The sequence below is a fragment of the Nerophis ophidion genome, linkage group LG23 (genome assembly GCF_033978795.1).
Source record: "Nerophis ophidion isolate RoL-2023_Sa linkage group LG23, RoL_Noph_v1.0, whole genome shotgun sequence".
NCBI lineage: Eukaryota > Metazoa > Chordata > Actinopteri > Syngnathiformes > Syngnathidae > Nerophis > Nerophis ophidion.
The window spans coordinates 32,191,230-32,208,124 of NC_084633.1; the positions used below are offsets into that span (position 1 = coordinate 32,191,230).

Genomic DNA, 16,895 nt, shown 5'->3' on the forward strand with positions numbered 1-16,895 from the left:
ATATGTATATGTGTATATGTATATATACATATATATATATATATATATATATATATATATATATATATATATACATATACATATATATAGATATATATATATATATATATATATATATATATATATATATGTATATATATATATATGTATATATATCTATATATATATATATATATATATATGTATATATATATATATGTATATATATCTATATATATATATATATATATATATGTATATATATATGTATATATATATATATATACATATATATATATATATATATGGATGGATGCACCAATCACAATCACAACCATCATGGTTCCTTCATGAAACTCCGGAATTCTGAGCGTCAACTTGACAACACAAGCAAGGCCTTTTTATTTAAATTTTTGCAAATTTTCAGTGTTCTGTATTGTCGCCGGTTTTGCTGTAATATTTGTTGTGGATTTTAGTTTATATTGCTGAATGTATACTTTATCATTTAAATTGATACCCTGTTCAACTCGCATGTCACAAAATTACTTTGAAAAAAATAAGGCTTTTTTTTTTTTCCACAAAACTTGCTTTCATTTTTTAAAGTATCAACCTGGGCACCTTTTGTAAATACCAATTTGGGGCCAGTATCGGTTAAAATGTAAACTACATCCGTAGTTAACGAGTGCCTGCCCTTAGCATCTTGGCAGAAAATCGGATGCTGCGACGCAAAACTTTGTAAAGGTCACTGAAAGTTGTTGGTAACGGTTCGGTCAGCTCTAAGATGTTTTAATGATTTTTTGCCCACACAGCCATTTTTAAATCACCGTTAATTCCTATGGCATGAAAAATTGGTTCGTTTACGCCGACATCTTTTTGCTAACTTCCTCATTCTCGCCAAAGCAGATTTGCACTATTTAAAAAATTATGATAAAGTTGAAGTTATAACACTGAGACGCCCTCAGAAAGAGGTTGCTTTAAAACATACCTAGCTAGCTAGCTAGTGGCTAATGTCCATCCGCAATCGGCAGTAGTTTTAGCTACTTTAAATAACTAATCCTCGCCTCCATGGCGACAAATAAACTCAGATTTTTACAAGTATTATTGCTGCCAACGAGGAATAGCTAAACATGTTTCACTACACACCGTAGCTCACCAGCGTTACAATGTAAACAAACGCGATGAGTGGATATACACCTGACATCTACTATAATGATACCAAGTACAAGAGCGTATCTAGTCGATACTACTATGATTACTTCAATATTTTTTCTCGGCACGAAATCTTTTTTCTTTTTAAAAAAAAAAAATATATATCTATATTATATTCCTAAACTCAGGAAATATGTCCCCGGACACATGAGGACATAAATTACAGTATGACCGATGTATGATCCTGTAACTACTTGGTATTGGATCGATACCTAAATTTGTGGTATCATCCAAAACTAATGTAAAGTACTAAAAACAACAGAAGAATAAGTGATTATTCCATTATAAAAGAAGTGTAGATAGAACATGTTGACATGGAAAATAAGCAGATATTAACAGTAAATGAACAAGTAGATTAATAATCAATTTTTACAGCTTGTCTCTCTTAATTTTGACAAAATAATAGAATCATAAATGAAACAATATGCTACTACATAGGTCAGCAGATACATTAGGAGCCTTTGTTTGCTTACTAATAAAAGAAAGGTTGTCTCGTATGTTCACTATTTCATTTAAGGAAAATATTGTTCTTTGATTGCAATAAGAAACATATGTTTAATGTGTCATAAGTTTTTTTTGTTAAAATAAAGCCAATAATGCATTTTTTGTGGTCCCCTTTATTTAGAAAAGTATCAAGATGCATTTTAGTACCGGTATCAAAATATTAGTATCGTTACAACCCTAATCTGGACAAAGTGACAAGTGAAAAAGCAACGTTTATTATCGCTTTTGTCGACGACCGCTTATTGGAAGGATGGCCACTTAAACTGGTATTACGTCAGAAACAAGGTATGTTATGTCTTTTATTTTGGTTGTATTCGTTTATCTATGTTTGATTTAACTCAAAATACCATGCAATTGAAGATCTCGTGTGTTTAATTAGGTGAAAAGGTTTTTATGGGGTGGACTCAAACTGCCCCAGTGACAGTGACACACTTAAACCCGGTCTTTCTGCACCTTGGAGGCGCGGCAAGGCCAAGGGTAAAAACCTGCAAAGACTTTAATTACGATGCGTCATTATGAAGCACACAACAAAGGCCTCCAGCAGCCGGAGAAGAGGAGATATACCGCTGCCTCGATTCACCCTGCTCTTAATAACAATACTCCCAACTGCAGACAGCGTGGCGTCAAGACTCTCCCACGTGTGTCTCCTTGCGTGTGGAAGACCTGACAGGACATTTTAAAGTGGAACCTTAAGAACCAGTAGAGTGGAAAGACAAGTTGACTTTACATGGTAAATAGTCTTTCATTGTATCTGTTAAGCCACATCCCACAGTATTTATAATCCGCCAAGTACGTGAAAATACCGTCTGAACATCACAAAATGCAGCAAATTCAGACGGCCATTTTGAATATTTCGTTCCGAATATCTTCGGCAATTTCCGTGGATTCGAGGTCGTGTGGCGTCTCTGGCGTACTGGAAATACGCAAAGAATGGGAGGAGATGTGCTGTTTATCATTCACAATCCTTATGTAAGACAAGAACACACATGTTTTTGGCTTTTGTATGCATTCGAAATCGTAAATAAATAGCTAACAATTTGGAGGGTCCTCTATTGCAGTGGATCTCAAACGGGGGTACGCGTACCCCTGGGGGCACTTGAAGGTATGCCAAGGGGTACGTGAGATTTTTAAAAAATATTCTAAAAATAGCAACAATATAAAAATATTTTATAAATACATTTACTAAATGATACTTCAACAAAATATGAATGTAAGTTCATAAACTGTGAAAAAAAATACAACAATGCAATATTTAGTGTTGACAGCTAGATTTTTTGTGGACATGTTCCATAAATATTGATGTTAAAGATTTCTTTTTTTGTGAAGAAATGTTTAGAATTAAGTTCATGAATCCAGATGGATCTCTATTACAATCCCCAAAGAGGGCACTTTAAGTTGATGATTATGCAGAGAATAATTTTGTGTAGAAATCTTTATTTCTAATTGAATCACTAGTTATTTTTATATATTTTTTTCCAAATAGTTCAAGAAAGACCACTACAAATGAGCAATATTTTGCACTGTTATAGAATTTAATAAATCAGTAACTGATGACATAGTGCTGTATTTTACTTCTTTATCTCTTTTTTCCAACCAAAAAGGCTTTGCTCTGATTAGGGGGTACTTGAATTAAAAAATGTTCACAGGGGGTACATCACTGAAAAAAGGTTGAGAACCACTGCTTTATTGTGCCCATTATTCTCCCTAAAAACATCCAGAAAGTGCTAACAATATTCCATTTTCATGACCAAAAAATTAACCAAATATGAGTGATATTGTTATTGTAAGCGCTCACGCAGGTGGACTATTTTAGCGGTGCATTGATAGCAGTGAGCTAATGCTAACTTACGCTGTTAATGTTGACACACTAAGCCGACGGCTTCTCCTAAAAGTAAATTATGGATTATAATTCATGCATCTCTCACTTGATAGTAGACAAATGTGACCATGGACCGTCAGGAAGGTTGACTTTGACATCCGCGAGGTGGCGAAAAAGACACAAAAAGACGGTAGATGGGGCAATTTTTTTTTAGCACTTCGTGAGGATTGCGATGAAATCTTCATCCAAACGAAATTATATGAGCGTCCCGTCTGTCGGCATCCCAGCGAAAGTGGAACTATTACAGTGAATGTTTGTTTTATTATTGTTTATTATGGTTAGTTTGTATGTTTAGCACCGAGCTAGTGTCACAATAAAGTTGCATCCTGGTAGCTCTCGGCTTCTAAAACTTACTGATCTTCTTCTTTGTATTCAGGCTCAAAAATACAAGGTTCTGGATCATAATGTTTCCCAAAGTAATCGTTGTTGCCTCTTACAAAGTCTGCTTGACTAGCATTGTTGTTGATGGCGAAGGGATTTTAGTCCCCACCTCTACGTCACGTGACTGGTTTGCCCATTAACTCTCAAAATGGCTTGAGAATCTCTGTGAGATTGTTGTTACTATTTTGATCATATCTATTTACTCGCAAACTTTGGAAGTCTTTTGGTGTCATAAATAAGATATAAAGTCGCGATCAAATGTACACTTGTAAAAAACATAATGTCATGGCTGTCTTGAGTTTCCAATAATTTCTACACCTTAATTTTTTTGTGGTAGAGTGATTGGAGCACATACTTTGTTGGTCACAAAAAACATTCATGAAGTTCGGTTCTTTTATGAATTTATTATGGGTTTACTGAAAATGTGACCAAATCTGCTGGGTTAAAAGTATACATACAGCAATGTTAATATTTGGCTACATGTCTCTTGGCAAGTTTGACTGCAATAAGGCGCTTTTAGTTTACACTCGGGATTTAAGGCTATATAAGTACACTTTGATTGATTGATTGAAGAGTTGAAGTCGAATATGTTAGCAAGCTGTCTTGTTGATGTGGTCACAATCATTAGTCGGGAAATTACTTTTTTTGGGTCAAAACTAGTGTCGGGAGCGGAGCTCTTCTAGTTTGCGTCCTCCCTCGGAAACGAGAAGTGACGTAATGAACAGTAATCAGCAGCTAAAATAATCTTGTCATTACAAGCCACTCAAAAAGCAAACATAGAATTAGCATTAGCTAGCGACATGTCTTTCGGCAGACCGTAAAAATAACAGTGTTGTTTGTGTGTTTATGTGAGGACTTTAGTTAGGAATGACATGAAATTAAGTTTGTTTGATATAAAACAATATATTTGACTTATGTCGCTTTATTGTAGCTTAGCTTAGCAACAGGCTGCGTGCTGAGCCCCCTTCTCTACTCCATCTACACATACGACTGCACACCTGCCCACTCCAGCAACTCCATCATCAAATTTGCGGATGACACCACCGTAGTGGGGCTCATCTCGGAGGGAGACGAGGCTGCATATCGGGGTGAGGTGGAGAAGCTGTCGGATTGGTGCAAAGTCAACAACCTGGCCCTGAACACCTCCAAGACCAAGGAGCTGGTCTTGGAGGTGTTCAGGACTTCAGGAGGAAAAAAACGGACATCCTGCCCCTGATCATCAGTGGTGACTGTGTGGAGAGGGTCTCCGACTTCTGCTCCCTGGGAGTCCACCTGGCCGACGACCTATCCTGGAGCACCAACACCACGGCTACCATCAAGAAGGCACACCAGAGACTGCACTTCCTGAGAATACTCAGGAACAACCACCTCTCACAGGAACTGCTGGTGTCCTTCTACCGGTGCTCCATTGAGAGCATCCTGACCTACTGCATCTGCGTGTGGTTCAGCAGCTGCACGGCCGCAGAGAGAACGGCGCTCCAGAGAGTCATAAAGTCCGCCCAGAAGTTAATCGGATGCCCCCTCCCCCCCCTGGCTGACCTGAACAGCTCCCGCTGTCTCAGGAAAGCACAGAGCATCCTGAAAGACCCATTCCACCCCGGGCACAGCCACCTGGAACTGCAGGCAGACGCTACAGGGTGCTAAAAGCGAGCACCAATAGACTAAAAAATAGCTTTTACCCAAGAGCCATAGTAGCACTAAACAGGCACTGAGTGAGCACAATATGTCCATCATGTCCTCATGTGTAATGTTTAAATGTTTTTCTATTTTTTCGGACTACAATGTGCAATAATGTTTTATGTATGTGTGTATATGTATTCATATGCATTGCGATATGCATCTGTGTGGATAGATATACATATACATAGATACATCTGTCATCTCTATCTTTTTTTTTTTACTATTTATACTACCATATTGTATATGCACCTTAGGAGGAGCTGCTCCAATTTTGTTGTTCTTTGAACCTGTTCATTGCAATAATGACAATAAAACTCTATTCTATTCTATTCAGTTCTGGTGGGTAGTGTCAGTGTAGTGAAGCTACATTTAATGTACAATAACTAGTACTTATACATTTGCAAACATCTTGGCCAATACTGGGCCCCACTTTTGCCACCGTTGGTCCTGCAAATGGAAACCAAAATTGGATTAATAATTCAATTGGATAACAATGGTTTGATATCTAATAGTTTAACAAAACCTGTTGTTATCAACATGTTCATCCCTTTTCTCTCTTTTTTTTTCTTTTTTTTGTATTTCTTCGTATTCTTTAGCATATTGCCATTTGGGTTGTTGAACTTTCTGTGTAATTGTTATGGTTTCATTGTAATTATCGTTAAGCCAGTGACATGTGAACTGTCATGAGGACGTGAAAGGTTGTGTCAAGGCAGTGAAGTTGACAGTAGTTGAAATGTAAATGAGAGTGTTTCTCGTTTTTTCAACAGTATTGGAACTTACGTAAACAACAACTTCCTTCGGGGAGCGTACCCAACTTGAAAGTGTCTCTGCGTGCAGAATGTAAGTACAAAATCCACTGTTGACGTCTGTTGTGTAACGTTCTCGACATCTTTCAACATCCCCTAAGCCCTCGGCGACAGAGAATTAGCCTCTTGTCTGAAAACGGCTTTCGCTCGCTCTCACAAATGCTACATTTGCATGATTAGCACTAGTTTGTCATTCATATTTGTTAATATCGAAGCGGTTTCTCCCTTCCCCCTGTGTGGCTAGTACAACTCCAGTACATACGCTGTCTGGCTAGCTGTGTACAAACAAAACATGAAATGTGGGCTAATACTTTACAGATACTGTAATATGATTGTTCATGTGTTTCAGTCAGTACAAATTAATGTCTTATCGCAGTGTTGTGCATTACAAACTCAAAATGTTGTTGCAGAAGCTAGCTTATCTCTTGCCGTAGCTAGCTTTTACATCTAAAACTGTAGCTCGCCCATGTGTTACTGCGGTACTACAGTTTGGGTATTATACAGGCTACGAAACTTAAATTAAGTATTGTTTAGGCTGACCATATACTGAAATCCCAAAAAGAGGACACATATGCGTGCCAAGGCGGGCAGCACGCCAAGGCCGGGAGTAGGTGCAAATTTGCCAATGATACTCGAACTTGATTTATAAATAATATATTTATTTAAATAAAGCATTTTTTCTCCTCTGTTGACGGCTGTGTTGGCGCTAGGGATTTCTAAAATGGGGTCCCAGGGACCCCATCAACTCAAAAAATGGGGTCCCAGAGTACATTTTTGGAGTCCCACTTTTTTGTAAGTGTTTTGAAAACAAATGATAAACATATTCATTATCCTGTTGTATCTCACATTCTATATCGTGTTTTGGAAAAATGTTGTCATAAATGTTACTTAATTCATTTAAAAAAATTATAAAAACAAGAAAACAAATGTGTATACATATGTAAATGTATTCAGTTATAAACATTCATTCACTTTCTTCTTTCCTTCATGGATCTAAACTTTACCGCTGCTGGTAGTTTTTCCTATGTTTTTATTTAATAAGTTGTAGGTGTATTTATTTCAGTATAAAAGTGTAAAAAGTGTTTTGCTTGGGTCATGAAATGATAATAATGGTGTGCCAGGACATACATACATTTTATATTTAACGCCTAAATCTCTGGAGTCTTACACTCAACTTAGTGTTTACCAAGAAGTAAAAAAAAAAAAAAATGGTAAAATGGGTTACACTTGTATAGCGCTTTTCTACCTTTAAGGTACTCAAAGCGCTTTGACACTATTTCCACATTGACCCATACACACACACATTCACACACTGATGGCGGTAGCTGCCATGTAAGGCCCTAACCACGAACCATCAGGAGCAAGGGTGAAGTGTCTTGCTCAAGGACACAACAGGCGTGACGAGGTTGGTAGAAGGTGGGGATTGAACCAGGAACCCTCAGGTTGCTGGCACGGCCACTCTCCCAACTGCGCCAAGTCTATTTCCTTTTCCCGGCAAAATTCGAGCCAACACTTCCTGTCAATAGCGTCACTTCCCTAACTTCCCCAGAAGTCCCGCCCCCCAACCAAAGCCATTGGCTAACACCCCGTAGCCAGCCACTACAATATTTACAGCTAGTGTGATGTTATGAGCCAGGGGATAAAAGGACTACACTACCCAGCATGCAACAGGAGTGACAAGCATGCGCGGTAGCCCGGTAAAGGGGGGTGGTGTGTCGCCATGATGGCATCTTGTATGTTGTGATATGCACGCTCTGAAAGTAAACTTTAAGAAATCAGCCAACAAATACACGCAACCCTAATTCAAAATGCCAAACATTTGACGCATTTCAAAAAACCCGCCCGGACACGCCGGACAACGCCGCAAAAGAGGACATGTCCGGGGAAAAGAGGACGTAGGGCCAGCCTAGTATTGTTGGCGGTTTTTGAATTAATTTGAAAGGGATTTACAGGTAGAGTTTTGGCCTGGGGGGTTGCCCACATATGCGGTCCTCTCCAAGGTTTCTCATTGTCATTGTCACCGACGTCCCACTGGGGTGAGTTTTTCCTTGCCCTTATGTGGGCTCTGTATCGCAGATGTTGTTGTGGCTTGTGCAGCCCTTTGAGACACTTCTGATTTAGGGCTATATAAATAAACATTGATTGATTGATAGATTGAGTTGATTGCTCCTATTAGCTGCATTGCTAACCACCTAGAACAAGCCGATTTTTATATAAAAAACAACCTGCTGTCTTTTTGTGTCTCGAAATCATTGTGAACGATAGGCAAGGTTGCCTTTTAAAGACCCTTAGCCTCAAATGACTGAAATTTTACTTAAAAAGTTATTTATGTGTTTTGGTGCTTCTGACATTAAATCTTGCTGTCATTTCCTGTAATACCAATATTTTTTTGAGTAATCAGGGTGTGAATTTTTTTGTTATTTTTGAATGAATCTTGATTCTTATTTGTAACGATCCTTAATATGAATTTAAAAAAAAAAGGAAATATTTTTTTTTTTTCTTATTAACATGTCCTGTCCAGCCACTCAGGCAAATCATACTGTTGATGTAAATCATAGGTAACAAAGTCGTTTTCACCGAGGGCCACATCGCAGTTATGTTTGGCCCCAGAGGGCCGCTTCTAACAGTGAACACTATTTTTACACAATGTTTCTATGCATGTTATTAGTAGATTTAAAAAAACAACTAAAATGTAAGAAAAAAAATTGTCATTTGCAATAATTCCACCTCAACATTATTTTGTATTACTGTAAATGGAAAAACAATACTGCGGTTTTTATGGTATGAAAGGCAGCTCAGTTGCCAGAACTTTACTGTAAAATTTACATTTATTTTACTGTAAATATAAAAAACAGCAATTTTACAGTAACATTTTGGCGCCTGACCTGTCAGGTTTTTTTTAGATTTTTAGTTGTAAATGCCAAAACGACACCACAGTTATTACAGTAAAAATAAGTTCTGTTTTCTTCATTTCGAGAAAAATGCTGTAAAAAACACAGTAAATTTCACCATAAAATCTATTGCTACTTTTACATTGCACAATTTGATGGATAACTTGCTTTGAAATCAATATTGTTGGTATTTATTTCTATTTGGTTTGAATGTTTGACAATATATGTTTGCATAATTACACAATATTTAATTTAACATAACTTGTGATTACATGGAGTACATCTATTTTTTTTCTCCCAAAATAGGAAGAAAGAATACATTCAGTAAGAAAAGTTACAGTACTTTATTGATACATATTATTTCCACGCTTTTGAGAGCCAAATAAAATGAAGTGGCGGGCCACATCTGGCCCCCGGGGCTTGAGTTTGACACCTGTGATGTAGATGCTCATATATGCTGTACGAATTTATTTTAAAAGTGTTTTGTTGACTTATTTGTATTTGACTTTATTAAAGATTTGGGTAGAATATTATTTATGTACTATATATTACTTGGATATAATATACATTTTTTTCCACAGCTCTTTAAATGTATTTTATGGGGAATTGTAGTTAATTATAGAACTGGCACCCAATGTTATTAAAAAGAAGTATGGATTTTGAATCCAAAATTGTTTTGAATCGAGAATCGATCCTGAATCGAAGCGTTACCCCCAAGGATTGAACTCTAAAACTTTTTGACAATTTGCTTACAAAGTGGTGACCCTCGTGACTTGTGAATTACTTAGCATTTCATGGAAGCTGCTTTTATACCCAATCACGGCACCCACCTGTTCCCAATTAGCCTGCACACCGGTGGGATGTTCCAAATAAGTGTTTGATGAGCATTCCTCAACTTTATCAATATTTATTGCCACCTTTCCCAACTTCTTTGTCACGTGCTGCTGGCATGAAATTCTAAAGTTAAGGATTATTTGCAAAAAAAAAATGTTTATCAGTTTGAACATTGAATATGTTGTCTTTGTAGCATATTCAACTGAATATGGGTTGAAAAGGATTTGCAAATCATTGTATTCCGTTTATATTTACGTCTAACACAATTTCCCAACTCATATGGAAACGGGGTTTGTACACCTGCCGTCATATATCCTAACAGACAATAGTTTAGATATCAATACTGGAGTTATAAGTGTACAGTTTGCATTGCAGCGCCATTTTGTCTGAAAAACTGGCAACAAAAGTGAGGGCACCCCTCAGTAAAAAATTCACAATTGTGTCCTTGATGCACATATTTAGTTTAGTGTAAATATTGTTGTTCTCGTTAGTCTTTATCCTCCACCCCGCAGATACTTAATTGGTTTAAATTAAGGATACATGCTTAATACCTAATTTGTCCCAAACTTGTTAGAATGTACTGTATGTTTCCTTTAATGTGCCGGCAGCATTCATGCAGCCCCAGACCGTGATGCTATACCCCCATACATTACTGTATATTGCTTTAAACTTGTGTTTTCAGCTATTTAGACCAGGAGTGTCAAACTCATTTTAGATCGGGGGCCACATAGAGAAACATCTACTCCCAAGTGGGCCGGACTGGTAAAATCATGGCGCGATAACTTAAAAATAAAGATGACTTCAGATTGTTTTCCTTGTTTAAAAAAAGAGAAAGCTTTGATTGATTGATTGAAACTTTTATTAGTTGATTGCACAGTTCAGTACATATTCCGTACAATTGACCACTAAATGGTAACACCCAAATAAGTTTTTCAACTTGTTTAAGTCCGGGTCCATGTAATCAAATCATGGTACAAATATATACTATCAGCATAATACAGTCATCACACAAGTTAATCATCATAGTATATACATTGAATTATTTACATTATTTACAATCCGGGGGCTAGGATGAGGAGCTTTAAATGGGTTGTACTTGTATAGCGCTTTTCTACCTTCAAGGTTGATAGCTCTACTTCAGTCATCAACAATTGCATCAACAAAGAAATGGACATAGAAACAGTTTAGGTCTTACTTAGTAGGATATGTACAGCAAGCAGAGAAAATAGTGGGTTCAGATAGCATAAGAACAAGTATATACATTAGAAATACATTTGATTATTTACATTAGGTTATTTACAATCCGGGGAGATGGGATGTGAATGGAGGAGGGTATTAGTATAGGGTTGAAGTTGCCTGGAGGTGTTGTTTTAGAGCGGTTTTGAAGGAGGATAGAGACGCACTTACTTTTACACCTGCACATTCTGAAATTGTACAAATTATAATGTTGTTGTGTTTTTTTACACATACATGTTGTTACGTCTGTTCGGCATCGTGGTTCAGGGTTCGATTCCCTCGAGGATGCGTCGAAATAGAACACAGCAAAGGTAAGGTTTAACTATTTATTTGAATAACAAAAGGTGCTAAAAAAACAAAAATACTGGAGCTAAGGAAATGCAAACAAAAGACGCTAGCATGAAAGCTAGGATTAACAAATTGTAAATTAAACTGGCACATAGGCACACAAAGGGGAAAACAAAACATTTAGCATGAGAGCTAAGAATAAATAAAATTGCGCAGCGTGAGAGCTCGCGAGAATACTACAGGAATTGCATGCAAGCAAAAGTGCAAAGCAGACGTACCGTTGTGTGAAAACAAACTAGAGTCCCAGAAAGAATAAACAGAAGAGACTGGCTTATAAAGAGAAGGTGATTAGCAGAGAACAGGTGTGCAGGAACCGGGAGTAACAGCTGAAACTAATAAGTAACCATGGTGATGGACTAAACGGGAAATAAACGGATCAAACGGAGAATGAGAACAAAGATGGAAAATAAACAATAATATGTGAAGATCCGAGTCACGGATCGCAACACATTTTGCGGTTTAAGAGTATTCTATCTTTATTTGTAGTTATTTATATTTTCTGAATAAACTATGTTCCTCAGTCAACTCACTGGTGTTTATTTTCAATCTATCAAAATAAAAATAAAAATGTCATCAAAATCAAATTACATTATGTTATTTATGTGTTTTGATCATTTTCTTTGACTGATACTGTACTATAATCACGTCCTTTTTTTTGTACAAATGTAGCATCATCTACAAAGATACAAAGAATTGCTATTGCGACATCCAGTGGACACATTTAGAACAGCTGTTTCTTTCTTTGAAAAATTTCAGGTTAATTTTTATTCTTAGCAAACTCATCCCGCAGGCCAGATAAAACCTGTTCGCAGGCCTGATCCGTCCCTCGGGCTGTACGTTTGACACCCTTGATTTAGACAATGTGTCGACTAATTTCTGTATACTGCGATTCAAGCTGCACACTGACTACTCTAAAGTATTGTCCCTTTTGAATACATCTAATAAAATGGATATTAGATAGTTAGGGGTCTACTCACTTTTGTAACACACTGTACGCTGCATCAAAATACATTGGTCCCTTGGAATAGGAGTTTAATTGGTTCAATAGCAAGGCAGCTTATACCTACAAAATGTGTATTACGAAACAGCGTCGCCCGTCAAAATGACTTAAAAATCAATTATTCAGTGCTTGCCCACTCGGCAAAAGCACCTATTTAAAAAGAAAAACTAACTTTTAAGTATTAAATATCGTATAAAAACAATACAATGGAATGTACCACAAAAAACTACAATATTTGTATGAAGTAATGTGACAAGAATGTACATTAATTATGTTGGATAGTGGACTTCTACGGTATCTCCTTCGAGCTGCTTCCCCGTCAAACACACATCAGCAGCTTCTCCATATTTTTATGGATAAATGTCCGCCGTTTGAGTATTGTATTAACGTCCTCGGCTGGCGTTGTTGACTCCTTCTGCTTCAGTATGGTGCATTTTTTTGATTCCTCTTCTTCTTGTCCCTTACATGGCCTTCCTTCCCATGGTTGGAAAAACAACGTTTTGTGGATCTCTAGCTATAAGCTAATGCTAGTGAGTAAGACACCAGATGTTTTGGTTGGTTGTTGCGGGGTTCAGCGTAACATTTGCTACGCTAACTAGTGGCTTGCAGGTCAATAAATATTTGTTTTATTGCAAACTAATATGCCGTACATTATGTTTCCAGCTGTGCACTTCAGAATCAAAATCAGAATAGTTTTTTTATTGTAATTTTTTGAGAACGGGTTTAGAAACCAGGAATTATTCTTGGTGCAATCGTGCAAACTAAAACACATAACACAGAATAGGAAAATAAAAATGAGTTGTCACTGAACGATCAGATCTTATTGTTCTTGAGTGCTTTGATTTTTGAAAATGCTCTTTGATGTACATGGCATCAAATATCTTGGTTGTGTCATGTATACCACATAATCCTTGTGTTATGATTTCATAAACCTGCAAGTAGGGAGCCTTATTAGTCTTGCATGAATCATTGAAACATAAATCCTCACCACTTTGCACACAACCTGTTCCAGGAGGCTGCTTGACCTAAACTAGATTGACAAAGAGAATACAGTATAGTTGTCATAAGGAGTAACTCAAATTTGTTAAAAAAAAACATATATATAACATTCCTGAGGGATTTAAGTTATTATATTTCATTATAAAAGCTACTTTAAATTAATATTTTAAATGGAATCAGACCAATCTACTGTACTGTACACCCTGGACCCATCAATCACAATACAGACAAGCTATACTTTTACCTGAAAGGGGTCCTATTATGCAAAAAAACAACTTTTCTAAACAATTGGTACCTGCCGTTGTGTAGTTAGGATCTGCATAAGTCCCGAAATGGTTGAAATCCAACCAGGAAGGCATTGCTTAGGTATTTATGAAAAAATCTTGCCTTCCTTCATACTTCCTCTAAACAAGCCGTTTGGAATTTTCTCTGTACTGCGACGTTTTCTGCTCTGTAACTTCAGCGGATATATTCACAGGTAGAATACATTTACCCAGAGTGCTGTGCGCCAGTCCGCCATTGTCGTCCGATCTGTAATCGATAAGCTCCTTCTTTTTCTGTTTCATCTAGGTGTGGGGCCAACTGGCTCTGTTGCCATTTCTAATATAAGTAGCGTATAGTTCGAGCTTATATCTGTCAGTAGATTCGCTAGGGAAGCGCTAAAAACTACAACAAAGATGTATGAAGTGCTGGCACATAAAAAAGACCAGCCAAAAATTATGAAGAGACGGTCAGAAAGCAGCTTGAAGATGGTCTATAAAACATAATCTAAGCAACCACCATTACATGTTATGTAGACCACAAGGAAGTGTTTTAAATGTAGAAAATAAATCCTAATATGACCCCTTTTTATCAGTCCAGGTAGCTCTTTGCCCCTAATGAAGCTCTGCATACAATCTATCGTGTTACCCTCGTTCTGTCTTTAAGTTTTAAGTGTTAAGACCAGGCCTTAAATGATTGCAGTTGCAAATAAATGAAAAACTTGGCAGTCAGCTTTAATAACACTACTGTTCAGGATAAAAGTATACCAACGTACAGTACTCAAATACCTATTCCCGTGCAAAGAGCATTGTATAACCATGAAAAAAGCATAAATTGCTGAGTCATGAAGAAGAGATATGCTTAAAATAAGCTGTGTGTCGAATTGTGCAATTACTATCTTCTATGTCACAGGTATCAAACTCAAAGCCAGGGGGCCAGATGTGGCCCGCAACTTTAATTGTATTTGGCCCTGAAAAGCCTGGAAATAACAAGTATAAAAAAAGTACTGTAATTTTTCTTAGTAAATCTATTATTTCTTTCTATTTTTAGAAAAAAATATATATGTACTCAATGTAATCACAAATGATGTTAACTTAAATATTGTCTAATTATGCAAAAATATATTATCAAACATTCAAACCATTTTGGAATAGAAATAAACACAAATAATGATTTCAAAGTAAGTTATCCATCAAACTGTGCAATGTAAAAGTAGCAATCGAATTCATGGCAAAATTGTGAAATTTACTGTGGTTTTTACAGCATTTGTCTCGAAAAAAAAAAAAACAGTACATTTTTTTAACTGTAATAAACTGTGGTGTTGTTTTGGCATTTACAGTAATACACCGAAAAATCTACGGTTATTGATTTGCGGTAAAAAATAAATAAAAATCTGGCATTTCAGGTGCCAAAACTTTTCTGTAAATTTGCAGTTTTTTATTTACAGTAAAACAACACATTTTACAGTAACATTCTGGCAACTGAGCTGCATTTTTTCACCATAAAAACAGCAGTACTGTTTTTCCATTTACATTAATATACACTACATTTTGAGGTGAAATTATTGCAACTTACCATATTTCTTATACATTTTAGTTTTTTGAAAAATCTACCCAAAAAATTTATAGAAAAATTGTGTAGTAATAGTATTCACTGTTAAAAGCGGCCCTCTGGGGCCAAACATAACTGCGACGTGGCCCTCATTTAAAACGACTTTGACACCTCTGCTCTATGTAATTTGTTGAAACAGATAAAACCATTAGAATTACCATCATGCTGTTTAAATAATCTTTTAATTGATTTTAAATGGTGGCTGCCATTAATACGTAGCCTTTGTTTCATCAAGCTTTAGAGCGGTGAAAAGCTCCACAAAAAGTTTTTAAACCCCCCGAAATTTTTTGGTGTCTTACCCTGAAAACCTGTTTTCTTTAATACACAAAAATGCCGACAAATTTAACATAAAGTAGCCAGAATGTGACTTTTATTAATCATGCAACCTCATTATTCACTTAAATATGATTATAACGATGTTAAGTATCCCTTTATTTCATAGTGTAAATGGAGATTACCTGATTCATGTAGGGTTATCATCGGTGCATGATTTTAATCATAATAATACACAAATTATAACTGAGATGCTTACCTTTACAACCCCACTTTTTATGTTAGGAAATACAGAAGTTAGAAGGAAGTTGTAGTACTCATTTCATTCAGGCCACGTATGACATTTAAATTATAATTTAGGGTTGAAATCCTAATATGTACAATGCTTGAACAGTATTATTACAGGTTGCTTTACAGGAAGTTGTATTTTTGTTTTTCTTGCATGTGAATGCAATTATTGCATCTCGTTATAAGGTTAATTTTCTCACCGATTTATTTTATGAGCAGGATTGACTCATGTGTGTGTTATTTTTCATCTTTCAAGGCGTGTGTGCGTGCTTGTGTGTGTGTGTGTGTGTGTGTGTGTGTGTGTGTGTGTGTGTGTGTGTGTGTGTGTGTGTGTGTGTGTCTTGAATGTGTTTCAAGTTAATGAGGAAATGTTTCAATTGCAGGAGTCATGCTTATAAACTTTTTTGTTTTTGATCTGGTAATGCTCAGGTTTTGTGTGAATATGGGAACTTCTCTGAGCTGGTCTGGGTACCCGCAGGGTGTGGCTGGCAAGCCTATTTTCAAGGGCTAGATTTAGTTAATTAGTTTGAGGATAAAGACAATACATTCCTTGACTCTGCGTGCGACAGTGGGTAAAGCAGAAACAAAAAACAAAAACTCTTTTGGACTTTAGTATTGTGTTGATGTTGAGAAATGGTGTTCGAGAAACTTTATTCTCATACAAGCAAACATGAGACGCCATGAGTTTCTCAAACTTTTTTCAACCCTTAAAGGTG

The 16,895-nt window shown here is 36.5% G+C and overlaps 1 protein-coding gene across 1 annotated transcript in view; it reads left to right on the forward strand.

Moving 5' to 3' along the window:
* Window positions 1–2,251: 2,251 nt before the first annotated feature.
* Window positions 2,252–16,895, forward strand: part of nags (N-acetylglutamate synthase) — a 76,092-nt gene continuing 61,448 nt past the window's right edge. The window contains exons 1-2 of the mRNA XM_061884174.1: window positions 2,252–2,422; window positions 6,400–6,472. The gene's annotated coding sequence lies outside the window, so the exon portion shown is untranslated. The remainder of the gene's footprint in view (window positions 2,423–6,399; window positions 6,473–16,895) is intronic.